The 13,759-nt window shown below is 45.3% G+C and overlaps 2 long non-coding RNA genes across 2 annotated transcripts in view; one reads left to right on the forward strand and one right to left on the reverse strand.

Moving 5' to 3' along the window:
• The window catches only part of LOC147737600 (uncharacterized), a 38,148-nt gene extending 34,134 nt beyond the window's left edge, over positions 1 to 4,014 (reverse strand). The window contains exon 1 of the long non-coding RNA XR_015299336.1: positions 3,778 to 4,014. This is a non-coding gene — a long non-coding RNA (uncharacterized LOC147737600). The remainder of the gene's footprint in view (positions 1 to 3,777) is intronic.
• Positions 4,015 to 4,441: 427 nt separating this feature from the next.
• LOC147737601 (uncharacterized) overlaps positions 4,442 to 13,759 on the forward strand; it is a 75,165-nt gene continuing 65,847 nt past the window's right edge. Inside the window, exon 1 of the long non-coding RNA XR_015299841.1 lies at positions 4,442 to 4,575. This is a non-coding gene — a long non-coding RNA (uncharacterized LOC147737601). The remainder of the gene's footprint in view (positions 4,576 to 13,759) is intronic.

Raw genomic sequence — 13,759 nt, forward strand, 5'->3', positions numbered from 1 at the left:
AGCTACAACCCAATTGTGCCCCGCTATAAACACCTGGATGCGACTCATTTCAAACTATGCACTCGACAAGAGCAATATGCTGCCTGAAAAAAAAAAGTAATAACCTCCTGGAAAAGCAAACACTTATAGGGAATGCAAGATTAAGTAAAACATATGTAATATTACCTGGAACAACATGGTTACCTTAACACTTTTACACTCAATATTTAGAAATCAAAGAGTGTTTTTGCCTGAAAAGTAAAGGACATGACTACAGGAATAGGAAGGGACCCGTTTCAATGCCCATTGCTTATATCCTTACAAAACGTAAGCAGTATGATTTAAAAAGACCACATCCCTGAACACAGAGCCGTGGTACACATTTTATAAACTATAATAAGGAAAACAGCCGATAAGGATTGCATTAAACGTTTTCCACTCCACGCACAAACAGAAAGACAAGAAAACGAAAGTACTGTTTCACTGGCAAACTCCGTGAAGTGGCGCTAATGTGTTTAGGTGTGAATAAAACCAATCTGGCCTCTTTGCGACCCCTCTGTTTTGCTTTACTTCGTATTTTTCTTATTTTTAACCTTTTTAGGTCTCGCCTGCCGATGCGCATGCGCATCGAGCAAGCGAGACTATTGCGAGTTATCCACTCTTTATCCACACTGCAAGGAATCGTGGCGATTCCTTGCAGTGCCCGTGACTTTTAAGGTCAATGCGCATGCGCATTGAGCTTATGCGCATGCGCATTGACCTTAAAAGCGCGTGCGCGTGCACGTCCGTCTCCTAACAACACACACACCCTCTCCTCCGCTCCGCCCCCTCCCCGCCATGTCTGCCCCCTTCCCGCCGTCTCGCATTTCTCCTCCCCCCTCCCCTCTCTTCCCTCCTTAAAAACAACGTAATGAAAACCATCGACTTGTTCTTCTTTACTTTCTATGCTTTCGTTTCCATCACAACGGTGCTTCTCTTCTCCTCCCCTGTATTTTCTTTCATTTAAGGCTCCCTTTATCTCCATACTCCTCGCATTATATCATCACATGCCTCCTGTCACTCCTGCCCTCCCCTTTCATCACGATTCACGTCTCCTTTCATCACGATTCACGGCTGCCCTCTCACCCATTAACTTTTTATTTCATCAGGGGGTCCTTCGGTCTACTCTCTCCCCCTGTTCCTCCCTCGTCGCTCCCCTTTACTACTGCAGGCATGCACACACGTTAATGCCCCCAGAAAGCTATTGTATTTCTCATGGTTTTGTACCAAGAAATGAAAAAAATTAACAACACACACACACCCTCTCCCCCGCTCCGCCCCCTCCCCGCCATGTCTGCCCCCTTCCCGCCGTCTCGCATTTCTCCTCCCCCCTCCCCTCTCTTCCCTCCTTAAAAACAACGTAATGAAAACCATCGACTTGTTCTTCTTTACTTTCTATGCTTTCGTTTCCATCACAACGGTGCTTCTCTTCTCCTCCCCTGTATTTTCTTTCATTTAAGGCTCCCTTTATCTCCATACTCCTCGCATTATATCATCACATGCCTCCTGTCACTCCTGCCCTCCCCTTTCATCACGATTCACGTCTCCTTTCATCACGATTCACGGCTGCCCTCTCACCCATTAACTTTTTATTTCATCAGGGGGTCCTTCGGTCTACTCTCTCCCCCTGTTCCTCCCTCGTCGCTCCCCTTTACTACTGTAGGCATGCACACACGTTAATGCCCCCAGAAAGCTATTGTATTTCTCATGGTTTTGTACCAAGAAATGAAAAAAATTGGCCGTATTATATAATTTTACAATTTAAAAGTGAATTCGTGCTTTAGAAGACATTGTCAGGCCCGTCGAGAACATAAAAAAAAACAGCCGCTGGCTCTTAGAAGAAATCTAAGTCAAGAAACATACATTCTTCTTTCCTGAAACGTATTTTCATGGCACACTGCTTATTCAAAGTTTAAAGACTTGGACGTAATCCCGTCATTTGAGATTACGCGCGGGTTCTCTGTCCTGCCACTGTCCCAGTGCGTTTCTACCCTGGGAATGCCCCACCGTGCGCCGGTCACAATATCTCACAGAGTTCGCACCTTGCTGTCTCGCTGTGGTGCTCTCTCTGCCCTGCAAATCTCTGGCCGTTTTCCCGCTCTATCAACTCCCAGTGGTATTTATGCTATAGCCCCCTCCTGTGGTATTTCTGCCCCCCATAGCTTTGCGGTCCCTCACTCACCCTCAACCCCTCACCCTCAACCCCTCACCCTCACTCCCCCTCACCCTCACTCACCCTCAACCCCTCACTCACCCTCAACCCCTCACCCTCACTCTCACTCACCCTCACCCTCACCCTCACTCACCCTCAACCACTCACCCTCACTCACCCTCACCCTCACTCACCCTCACTCACCCTCACCCTCACTCACCCTCACTCACCCTCAACCCATCACCCTCACTCACCCTCACTCACCCTCACCCTCACTCACCCTCACCCTCACTCACTCACCCTCACCCTCACTCACCCTCACCCTCACTCACCCTCAACCCCTCACCCTCACTCACCCTCAATCCCTCACCCTCACCCTCACTCACCCTCAACCCCTCACTCACCCTCACTCTCACTCACCCTCAACCCCTCACCCTCAACCCCTCACCCTCAACCCCTCACTCACCCTCAACACCTCAGCCTCACCCTCACTCACCCTCAACCCCTCACCCTCACTCACCCTCAACCTCATGCTAAAGATTTACAAAAAAACCCATAAACAATTCTAAAAGCACTAACTCTAATGCTGCGAGACCTATTGCATTTCTAATGCTTGTTTTCTCTTCATCCCTAAGGCTGCACTTTGGAATAGAAAAATTTGAGAAAAAGACGACATTTCCAGCAAAAGTGTTTCTTTCTCTTTTGGATCCATTTCACAGGGGAACAAATGAAGGAAACGAGAGGAAAGAGAGGGTAATAGCCGTTTCTTGAAGTCACGCTTTCATTCAGCAAGTGAGGAAGTGCGAGACAGAGACAGAGAGAGGGAAGAAGAGGAAGAAAGGAGGGGGCTGCTGACCGCGGCAGAGCAGAAGTGGACTCTCTCCTTGTCAGAGTAGAAGGCGGAAGTGCCTCTTTCTGGCCAGACACACCCAGGAGCGGCCTGCGCGTCGATGGGTGCGTGAGTCCAACCTCCCATGGTATAAAAAAAATCAGCAACAATGAGAATGTAAATTTCCCTCAAATGTGTAGGTAAAGAAGTGTGGTGGCAAAGATTCCTCACAATGCAGTATAAAGCAGTGCAGCGATAATGCATCTCTCCTAGTGCAGTAAACATCAGTGCAGTGTACACATTTTCACTGTGCATGCCCCCCTGTAGTGCAGTACAAAGCAGTCCATTGTGAACATAGTCCTCATAGTGTAGTAAAAAGCAGTACAGTGTGCAAAGATTTCTCATAGTGTGGTAAAAAGCAGTACATTGCACAGCGATTTCTTATAGTGTGGTAAAAAGCAGTACATTGCACAGAGATTTCTTATAGTGTGGTAAAAAGCAGTACATTGCAAAAAGCAGTACATTGCACAGAGATTTCTTATAGTGTGGTAAAAGCAGTGCCCTGTGCACAGATTACCTCTTTAAGCTGTAAATATCCCTTACAGTGCCCTGAAAAGCAATGCAGTGTGCACATATTTCTTATAGTTAAGTAATAAACACGTACAATGTGCACAGATTTCACATAGTATTGTAAAAAGCAGTCCAGTGTGCAAAGATGTCTCATACAGTATTACAAGTAATGCAGTGTGCACAAATGTAAAGATTAAGCTGTAAATACCTCCGTGTGCAGTGAAATGCAAAGTAACTTGCAGGATTTCCCAGCGATCAGTAAAAAGCAGCACAGTATCACAGATTTTTATATAGTAGACTCTCTCCACCTCCTGGAGGGGGGGGGCAGGTTTGGAGTCTGAGGGGGTGGGGGCAGATCTGGGGGGGTCGGTGAGGGTCTGTAGATGAAGATAGCTGCACAGACTCCCGAGAGGGGGTCCTTCCGCCTCTGCAGTCAGCTGAACACAGAAAGAAGCCGGAAGGTATCAGCCTCTGATGCTTGTGCTGACTCTGTGGCCCCTGACCCGGAACACAAGTTTCCCCATGCTTGGGCCATACTCAACAATTGGCCGGTGTTCTAACTAAATTCGCACCCCCGTCGCGCATAATTATGCGCATGCGTGCAAACGCGGGGGGGTGTAAAGACAGATGGGGAGGGTCTATTGATAGTACACCGGCCAATTGTTGAGTATGGCCCAATCATGGTGAAACTTGTGTTCCGGGTCAGGGGCGACAGAGTCAGCACAAGCATCAGATGCCGATTCCTTCCGGCTTCTTTCTGTGTTCAGCTGACTGCAGAGGCGGAAGGACCCCCTCTCGGGAGTCTGTGCAGCTATCTTCATCTACAGACCCTCACCGACCCCCCCCCCCCCAGATCTGCCCCCACCCCCTCAGACTCCAAACCTGCCCCCACCCCCCTCCAGGAGGTGGAGAGAGCCTACTATATAAAAATCTGTGCACACTGTGCTGCTTTTTACTGCTCTCTGGGAAATCCTGCATGTTACTTTGCATTTCACTGCACACGGAGGTATTTACAGCTTAATCTTTACATTTGTGCACACTGCATTACTTGTAATACTGTATGAGACATCTTTGCACACTGGACTGCTTTTTACAATCCTGTGTGAAATCTGTGCACATTGTACGTGTTTATTACTTAATTATAAGAAATATGTGCACATTGCATTGCTTTTCATGGCACTGTGAGAGATATTTATAGCTTAAAGAGGTAATCTGTGCACAGGGCACTGCTTTTACCACACTATAAGAAATCTCTGTGCAATGTACTGCTTTTTACCACACTATGAGAAATCTTTGCACACTGTACTACGTTTTACTACACTATGAGGACTATGTTCACAATGGACTGCTTTGTACTGCACTACAGGGGGGCATTCACAGTGAAAATGTGTACCCTGCACTGATGTTTACTGCACTTGGAGAGATGCTTATCGCTGCACTGCTTTATACTGCACTGTGAGGAATCTTTGCCACCACACTTCTTTACCTGCACATTTGAGGGAAATTTACATTCTCATTGTTGCTGAATTTTTTATACCATGGGAGGTTGGACTCACGCACCCATCGACGCACAGGCCGCTCCTGGGTGTGTCTGGCCAGAAAGAGGCACTTCCGCCTTCTACTCTGACTGGGAGAGTGTCCACTTCTGCTTTGCCGCGGTCAGCAGCCCCCTCCTTTCTTCCTCTTCTTCCCGCTCTCTGTCTCGCACTTCCTCACTTGCTGAATGAAAGCGTGACTTCAAGAAACGGCTATTACCCTCTCTTTCCTCTCGTTTCCTTCATTTGTTCCCCTGTGAAATGGATCCAAAAGAGAAAGAAACACTTTTGCTGGAAATGTCGTCTTTTTCTCAAATTTTTCTATTCCAAAGTGCAGCCTCGGGATGAAGAGAAAAAAAGGTTCAAAATAAGAAAAATACAAAGTAAAGCAAAACAGAGGGGTCGCAAAGAGGCCAGATTGGTTTTATTCACACCTAAACACATTAGCGCCACTTCACGGAGTTTGCCAGTGAAACAGTACTTTCGTTTCCTCGTCTTTCTGTTGGTGCGTGGAGTGGAAAACGTTTAATGCAATCCTTATCGGCTGTTTTCCTTATTATAGATTATAAAATGTGTACCACGGCTCTCTGTGTTCAGGGATGTGATCTTTTTCAATCATACTGCTTACGTTTTGTAAGGATATAAGCAATGGGCATTGAAACGGGTCCCTTCCTATTCCTGTAGTCATGTCCTTTACTTTTCAGGCAAAAACACTCTTTGATTTCTAAATATTGAGTGTACAAGTGTTAAGGTAACCATGTTGTTCCAGGTAGTATTACACATGCTTTACTTAATCTTGCATTCCCTATAAGTGTTTGCTTTTCCAGGAGGTTATTACTTTTTTTTTTCAGGCAGCATATTGCTCTTGTCGAGTGCATAATTTGAAATGAGTCGCATCCAGGTGTTTATAGCGGGGCACAATTGGGTTGCAGCTAAAGGTAGTGCAAGTTTTTCTCAGTGGACACGTATATACATAATAGGGGTCATGCCCAAATTACTCTCAAATACCAGGGCAATAACATCAGTGATGTAAAATCACAAAAGAATGGTATGGAGGGATCAATCAAAAACATTTATTTCCAGCCAGAGTACAATTAATTACCCTGCTAATCTCTATTCTTATTAAGGACAAATTCATTTCTGCTACTACAGCTTGTGTACGTTTCAAGTGACGGGAAAAGAAACACAGTATAGTCACAACAAACTAGTACATATACAGTTTTCATATATACACACTGTACACATCTTTACACAAACAATTAAATCACACTCATATATATAATACACTACATATATACAACATATATCAAACACATACATATATCAAAAATAAAAAAAACAATAAATCAATGATTGGTTCCCCTACTCAGAACAAAACAAACAGTTTGTATACTCTTAAATCAGAGCAATACTCTATAAAGTAGTCCCTACTGCGCCAGAGGAATAACACCTTAAAAGATATTCAGATGGTGCTTTACTTTATTCACAAAATTCCACGTGATGGGACTCCTTTTTCTCGGTGGGGCAGTATGGTGTTCAGTGGGGGTGAGAATTTGGCTCTATGGCCAGAGATGCCGAATTTGGAACTGGTGAACCAGGTTCAGCATTCATTACCAGACCATTCTCCTGAGGGAGCATATTCCCATGCTAGACCTTAAAAGGCCCCACTGGACCTTAGAAGTCCTAGCAGTGGCAGGTATGGGTTAACCTTAAAGGTTACCACAATCCATGCCGAAGTTCACCTCCAGTCTTGCAGGCAGGCCTATGAAGCAGCACACCCTATAGCGACAGTGACTTTGGCACTGAGGTCACATAACCCTTGAGGCCAGTCCACCTCACCCATTGGTGCCTCCATTGGCCTTGTTTCAGCAGTGGTAGGGCAACTCGTCAGAAATAGACAATGCGGGATTTGCACCCACACCAAACTAAGTTTGCAAACTTCAAGGTCCCTCTGCTTCAGGCACAAGCACTTTTAACATCTTCTTGTGCATTAGGGTTTGTGTATCGTTTTAATCCACACTAACAAGATCTTCAATTGTTGGGTACATCAAACTCTCTCTTTTCTACTTAGGCATATCTGTCTACTTGGGTAACATAGCTTAAAAACATCGCCAAAATCAAAAGCTCTGATTAAACACTTATAAGGTCCCAAAGGTGATACCTATTGGCTATGCCATTGCTTGTTAATACATGCAGGTTACCCCTATGGTAGGCCCTGGGTAGCCCTAAGAGCAGGGTGCAGTATTTAAAAAGTTGGGCATGTGCTTTTACGTTTTACATGTCCTGGCAGTGAAAAGCTCTTACGTTTGTTTTTTACTACAGCGCAGCCTATCTCTCTCTCCTAGGATAACATTGGAGTTGCTGTGTTACATTTTAGAAGTGTAATTTCCCAATGGGAAGAGATGTTTGGTTCAAGTTTGGTGTCTCTGGAATCCTAATTTAAAATCCTAACTCATGTTGAAGTTGAATTTTAAATTACAATTCTGAAAATGACACTTTTATTCTTCAATTATTTGACTTTTAGAATGTTACCATAAAAATTAATGGGGTTGCCACATGTCCCTCAGAACCTGGGTATCTAATGATATTGGCTACAATGTGTTCAGTTAGGTGTCACAATTGTTTGAATGAAAAGACAGTTCTAGAATACATCACCAAGGTATGCAGATCAATATATGGTCAGGAAAATTAATGAAACAAAACACACAACATATTTTATTTATTTATTTTTATTTATAGAGTTTTGTATAGCGCGAACGTGACCCAAGGGTACCAGAGCGTTTCACAGTTGCATGTGTTACAGTTAGAGTACAACGGTATAGTAGTGTTAATATATATTAGAGTCCGGTATATGTCTTTCTTAGCAGTTTCAACAATAACACATTTAGGATCTGTTTAGTGTACAAAGGTGTACCTCTAATCATCTCCGAATGATCCCGATGTGTATTGCCGTTAAGTTCTACATCAGGATTGCAGAGTAGTACTGATGGAAAGTCTTGCCTAAGGGAGGAACTTGTTCATTAGGAAGATCTTCGCTTCCCTCTTGAATGTTGCCGTGTTTGGAATTTTTCTAATGTTTGGAGGAAGTGAGTTCCAGATTCTTAATTCAAGATTTTCCTGAACCAACGCTCGGCGGCGGGAGGTAGTGTCTGTCCTCCGCGCATGTGCAGTTGTTCACCCAAGGCCTCTGTAACCCGTGCTCTGCTGCAGTTGTGATCCACAGGCCCTCTTTAATCCGCGGTAGGCTGTGTTAATTCAAGACCTTCCTGAACCAGCGCTCGGCGGCAGGAGGCTGTGTCTTTCCTCAGCACATGCACAGTTGTTCATCCACAGGCCCTCTTTAACCCGCGCTCTGCCCTGGTAGGCTGTGTCTGTCCTCAGGGCATGCGCAGTTGTCACCCACAGGCCCTCTTTAGTTCAGTCCTGGTGTTACGAAAAGGCCATAGAGTGCTCAGCAGGGCCAGCCAAGGGTGCCAGAAAATTATTGTGTAGCTAAACATGAACAACAAGCATTGGCATAGCCAGTAGGTCTCGCTTTTGGGACCTTACAAGTATTTAGTTATGCAGCACAATATCCTTGGTGCAACAGCATCAACTGTTGTATGGCTAAGCACTTATAAGGTCCCAAAGGCAAGGCCTATTGGCTATGCCAATGCTTGTTTTCATTGGTTCCTGTTTGTACCTTTTAGAGATGCATGCTTCTGTTTTGTCCTCGAGTCTAACTACTTCCGCCTTTTGTTGATCTTGGTCACAGGTACTCACAAACATTTTCCCGGAGGCCGCAAAGTTTGGTCTATGGTGTGACCGAGGATGGACTGATGCCAGCAGGGTGTAAAGCCGGGGTAGGGAAACAAAGCATGTATATCTAGTGGCTGCCTTTAAGAATGAAGGTGTTCCTAAAGTTAAAGGCCTAGTTACTTCCTTTTCCTAACTGCAATTAACCTTTAAATAAGTGTTTGCTGTATATGTACGTTTCTTTTTCATGTTAGTTCTTAGTCGAGTGCTGCTGCTGCCGGGGTGTCTGCATGTAAAGACCTGGAGGGCCTTATGCGGCTGCTGGGCCGTACTTTGAGTATGACTGATCTAGATCCTCCCTTGCAACCGCCCTAGCTACATGTGTATTTCCATGTTCTTCAAAAAGGGGTCGGGGTTGAGCCGGGGCCGCTGTATCTCCTTTGCTCTCGGTGGTCCCATGGGAGTAAAAGCTGCTCATTCTGCTAATCCTTCCCTAACTTTCCAGAAGTGTCAGAGCAGACAGGCTCGCCGAGTCATTCTTGGTTACTGAGCGAGTCTGTTACATTTTTGCAACATTTCTTCAGCGAGTCTGTTTATTCCCAATGTATAGTGACAAGAGGCTCAGATCAGATTCTTCCTGTTTCTCTTGCTAAGCCATAGCGCGTTCATTGGGGGGAGTGGGCGGGGTAGAGCTGGGGCTGCCCTTCAAGATGCTCACACCCTGCACAGCTCAAGAAGCTGCCATGGCTGAACAAGAGAAACAGGAAGAATCAGAGAAACAGACACAGGTCAGACACACGGTACCAGAGAGTACTAACTGAGAACTTGCTTGTTTGCACAGTCTTTTTAATCCAGAGTATTTTGAATGATGAATGTAACGCTCTTAAAGTTACTCTGAACGCTTCTAAGACAATCACATTTTAAATGTAAAGGTTTTTGAAACAAATGTCGAACAGTAGAACGGGAGTTGGGCGGGGCAGGACCAGTGAGCACAGTTGAGAGGACTCGCGTTCGTGGGGACAGGTCAGCGCTCTAGTAGTTAAGCAAAACCTCCTATTGGACGTCTCCCAAACAGGGTTCCGCCCCAGACATGGCACCGAGACGGCGCTGCTGGCCGTCACAGAGGAAGTCAGGAAGATCTTGGATCGAGGAGGGACAGTGGCAGTGGTCCCCCTCGATCTAAGCGCAGCATTCGACACGGTATGCCACAAAACCTTACTAGCTCGACTCTTAGATCTCGGCATATCAGGAATCGCCCTAGACTGGCTGAGCTCGTTTCTCAGCAACAGATCGTTCCAGGTCTTTGATGGCGATTCTCACTCCAAAAACCTACCCTTAGACTGCGGGGTGCCTCAGGGCTCCTCTCTGAGCCCCACGCTGTTTAACGTGTACATGAGGCCACTGGCGGGTGTCGTCCAGAAATACGGGATCAAAATCATATCGTACGCAGACGACACCCAGCTGGTGGTCTCCCTGACACAGAAAGGCGGCATGCTCCCCCAACCCAATCTGGCAGCATGCATGGAGGAAGTCAAACGTTGGATGACAATGTCATCCTTAAAACTCAATGGTGATAAGACCGAAATTATGATCCTCGGCCCCTCTCCTCCTACCACCTATCACCAGCTGTGGCCCTTAAGCTTGGGACCAATGCCAATTCCCAAGGAAAACATAAAGAGCCTAGGAGTCTGGCTAGATAACCAACTCACACTAAACACTCAAGCAACCAAAACAGCTGCAACCTGTTTCGGGATTGTCCGAATGCTGAAGAAAATCCTACCACTACTACCCTTCGAAGCCAGGCAAGTGGTCATTCAGGGCCTAGTACAATCCAGGCTGGACTTCAACAATGCTCTATACTTAGGAGCCCCAGAGTATGTGTTGGAAAAACTGCAAAGAACTCAGAACTGCGCCGCCCGCACTCTTCTACAGATCCCTCGTAGAGAGTCAGCCAAGGCAGGGATTAGATCTCTTCACTGGCTCCCAGTCAGAGAGAGAATAAAGTTCAAGGCGCTCTGCATATCACATCAAGCATTTCACAGAGCAAGCCCGGAAATCAACCATTCCCTTCTCTCCCCCTATTGCCCTGGAAAAATCCTGCGCTCCACTTCTTGCTGTAGTTCCAAGAATAAAAAGAGCCAGAGCAGGAGGCAGATCCTTTTCTCTGAACACTGCCAAACTCTGGAACGCGCTCCCCTTCTCACTTAGAGCCACCCCCACCCTTCTACACTTCCGCAAAGAACTTAAAACACTCCTATTCAGAAACTAATTCCACCCTTGCCCCGCCCTTCTTCAGAATCTGTTCTTTTCCACTACCAGCGATTGGACGCCCTCGGGCAGCAGCCGCGCTCTACAAAACCCCTCCACTTCACTTCACTTCACTTATGGTGCCTGCTGCACCGGCGCGCAGCGGTACGCTGCGGTCGTGCCTTAGGCAAGCCCGTCTGCGTCTGGACACGGTCATGGGCAAGGAACCATGCGGATTCGTCCCAGAAAACGGTAAGCTCATCACATATGATAGAGCATTATTGCTCTCATTGAGATACTCGGGTAGAGCCCATTGTGAGATGACTCAAGCGCCAACAAGCTTGATAGGGAAGAAGATGTCATGCCCTCTCTGCCGGACTGAGTTTAACTCAGGCAAGATTGAAGGGCCACTACAACTAGATAGGCCCACAAGGAATGAGCAATGGGAAATGGGACTTATTAACAGTAGATCCTTGCCAGCACACAGCACAGAAATCATAATACTAATAGAGAATGAAGAACTTGACATTCTCTTCGTTACTGAAACGTGGTTGAAAGACTGGTCCGCCCCTGATATAATCCAAGGACTAACCCCAGATTTCATTATCCAAAGACAAGGTAGGATGGGAAAACGGGAGGCGGGGTAGCAATCATTTACAAAAACGACTATGAAAGCATGATATCGTCCATTACCACCACCAACAGTGAAACTGTACAATTCGGCCTAAAACATCGGCTACTAACTCGTTTTCAGGCACACTGCTCTATAGACATCCAGGAACCCCCACTCCATTCCTAGAGGAATTTCCCAGCTTAATAGCAGACATGGTGGCCAGCAAGAGCTCCATTACATTATTGGGGGACTTTAACTTCCATCTGGATGAACCAGCTAATACCACAGCAGTTAGATTAATTTATGACATGGAGGCCTTGCAACTGAAACAAGTGATAAACACAAGCACCCATGTAAAGGGTACCATACAGGATGCCATTTTTAGGTCTCGCATAAGCAGCGCGCATGCGCTGCATAGTAGGACCTTTAGCCGTCGTTCTGCTCTTTTTGGAAGCACATACTCGTGCTTGTGGCGGCATCCGCCTTGCTGGTGCAAGGAGGGGCTCGCCACAAGCATGAGTGTGTGCTTCCAAAAAGAGCTGACTGCGAGCGCACCCACGCTGACATTCTAACGTGCAGCAAGTGCATGCAGGCACTACTTGCATCTTCAAATGGCACTTGCTTTAACAAATCTCATCAAAGATTGCTCCTACCACTGATGCACGCACATCTACAGGGAGAATATTTGAATGTGCTTTACTTAAACAGAACCTGTTCATTCAACGATGGCTCCGTGGATGCGCAAGCATTAGCCAGAGCTCGCTTTGAGTGCACTTTTGAATAGTTAACAAAATGCCACTTAAGGACAGCCACTGCAGATACGCATGCAAGATTTTGCAAGCTTGTTTTATACTCAGACTTTTGAAGATGACTGTCGGGAGTTCAGGTATTGTTGCAAGATTTGCTCCTGCTTCCGAGTAAACAACCAGAGAGGTCTCGTCCGTGGTAGAGATGCATTTTAAGAGTCTCAGAGTCCTCCAATTCAATCTGTTTATTAGTTTAAAATGAGCAATAAACAGTTACTATAGACTCGTACTAGGGTTCGCCTGCAACATGAGCCAGAATAGAATAATATCATATCTCCTCAGAATTACAAACATGCATAGATGGTGCCTTCAGCATGCCAATGCACAGCTGTGATGCCATTTTTACACCGACTGTTAGAGGGCATGATTCACTGTATATTTCAACTGCCGCTCTGATCCTTGACACAAAAACATGTTTGAATAATTAGAAAGGAAATGCCAGAGCAACACTACCAAAACAGTAGGAAACCATCTTGCACAGGCAACGTTTATTTGATTAACTGTATTAACCCTATTCTAAAATACGGTTTATAGCAATGTGCCAAAGGAAACACCAGTGCAACACTAAACAAGCATTGGCATAGCCAATAGGTCTCGCTTTTGGAACCTTATAAGTATTTAGTTATGCGGCACAATATCCTTGGTACAACAGCATCAAATTGTGCATGGCTATCAATCTTGCTACAATTTTGCAATAAATATATCTCAAATAAAAATGTAATCTGTTTTAAGGAACATGATTGGGAGACATTATACCTAATCAAACCAAATGAATTTGAGATATATTTATTGCAAAATTGTAGCAAGATTGATAGTTTGTCTAATGATATGTGATATGGAATACGCAAGCAATTTTGCAAACCAACTGTCAACACTGAGGTTACATGATGTTTTACATTAACCAATGCTGTATTATTTACAGCTACTTTCATATGGATGAGCATTGTTTTTAAACACTTATTTATATATGTATGTGTATGTGTTGGTTTCTTTTGTGGCACTTAAAGTGGTTTTTGTATGTCTTTTTTGCAATTTACAGCCCTGAAGAAGTTCTGGTGACAGAACGAAACGCGTTGGCTGGTGTTTATATGGATTATTAAAAGAACATTGAATTTCACTTTTCACGATTCAGCGTCTGTATAATGAGAATTGCTCAACGATTTACTAATCTCCAATGAACTGTGGAGACTTACTTTCGCAGCGGTGCTTTTTCATCTATAACAAAAATACCCACAGAAAACCAGACAGAGTAAA

The sequence above is a fragment of the Lissotriton vulgaris genome, chromosome 1_1 (assembly GCF_964263255.1).
Source record: "Lissotriton vulgaris chromosome 1_1, aLisVul1.2, whole genome shotgun sequence".
Classification (NCBI taxonomy): domain Eukaryota; kingdom Metazoa; phylum Chordata; class Amphibia; order Caudata; family Salamandridae; genus Lissotriton; species Lissotriton vulgaris.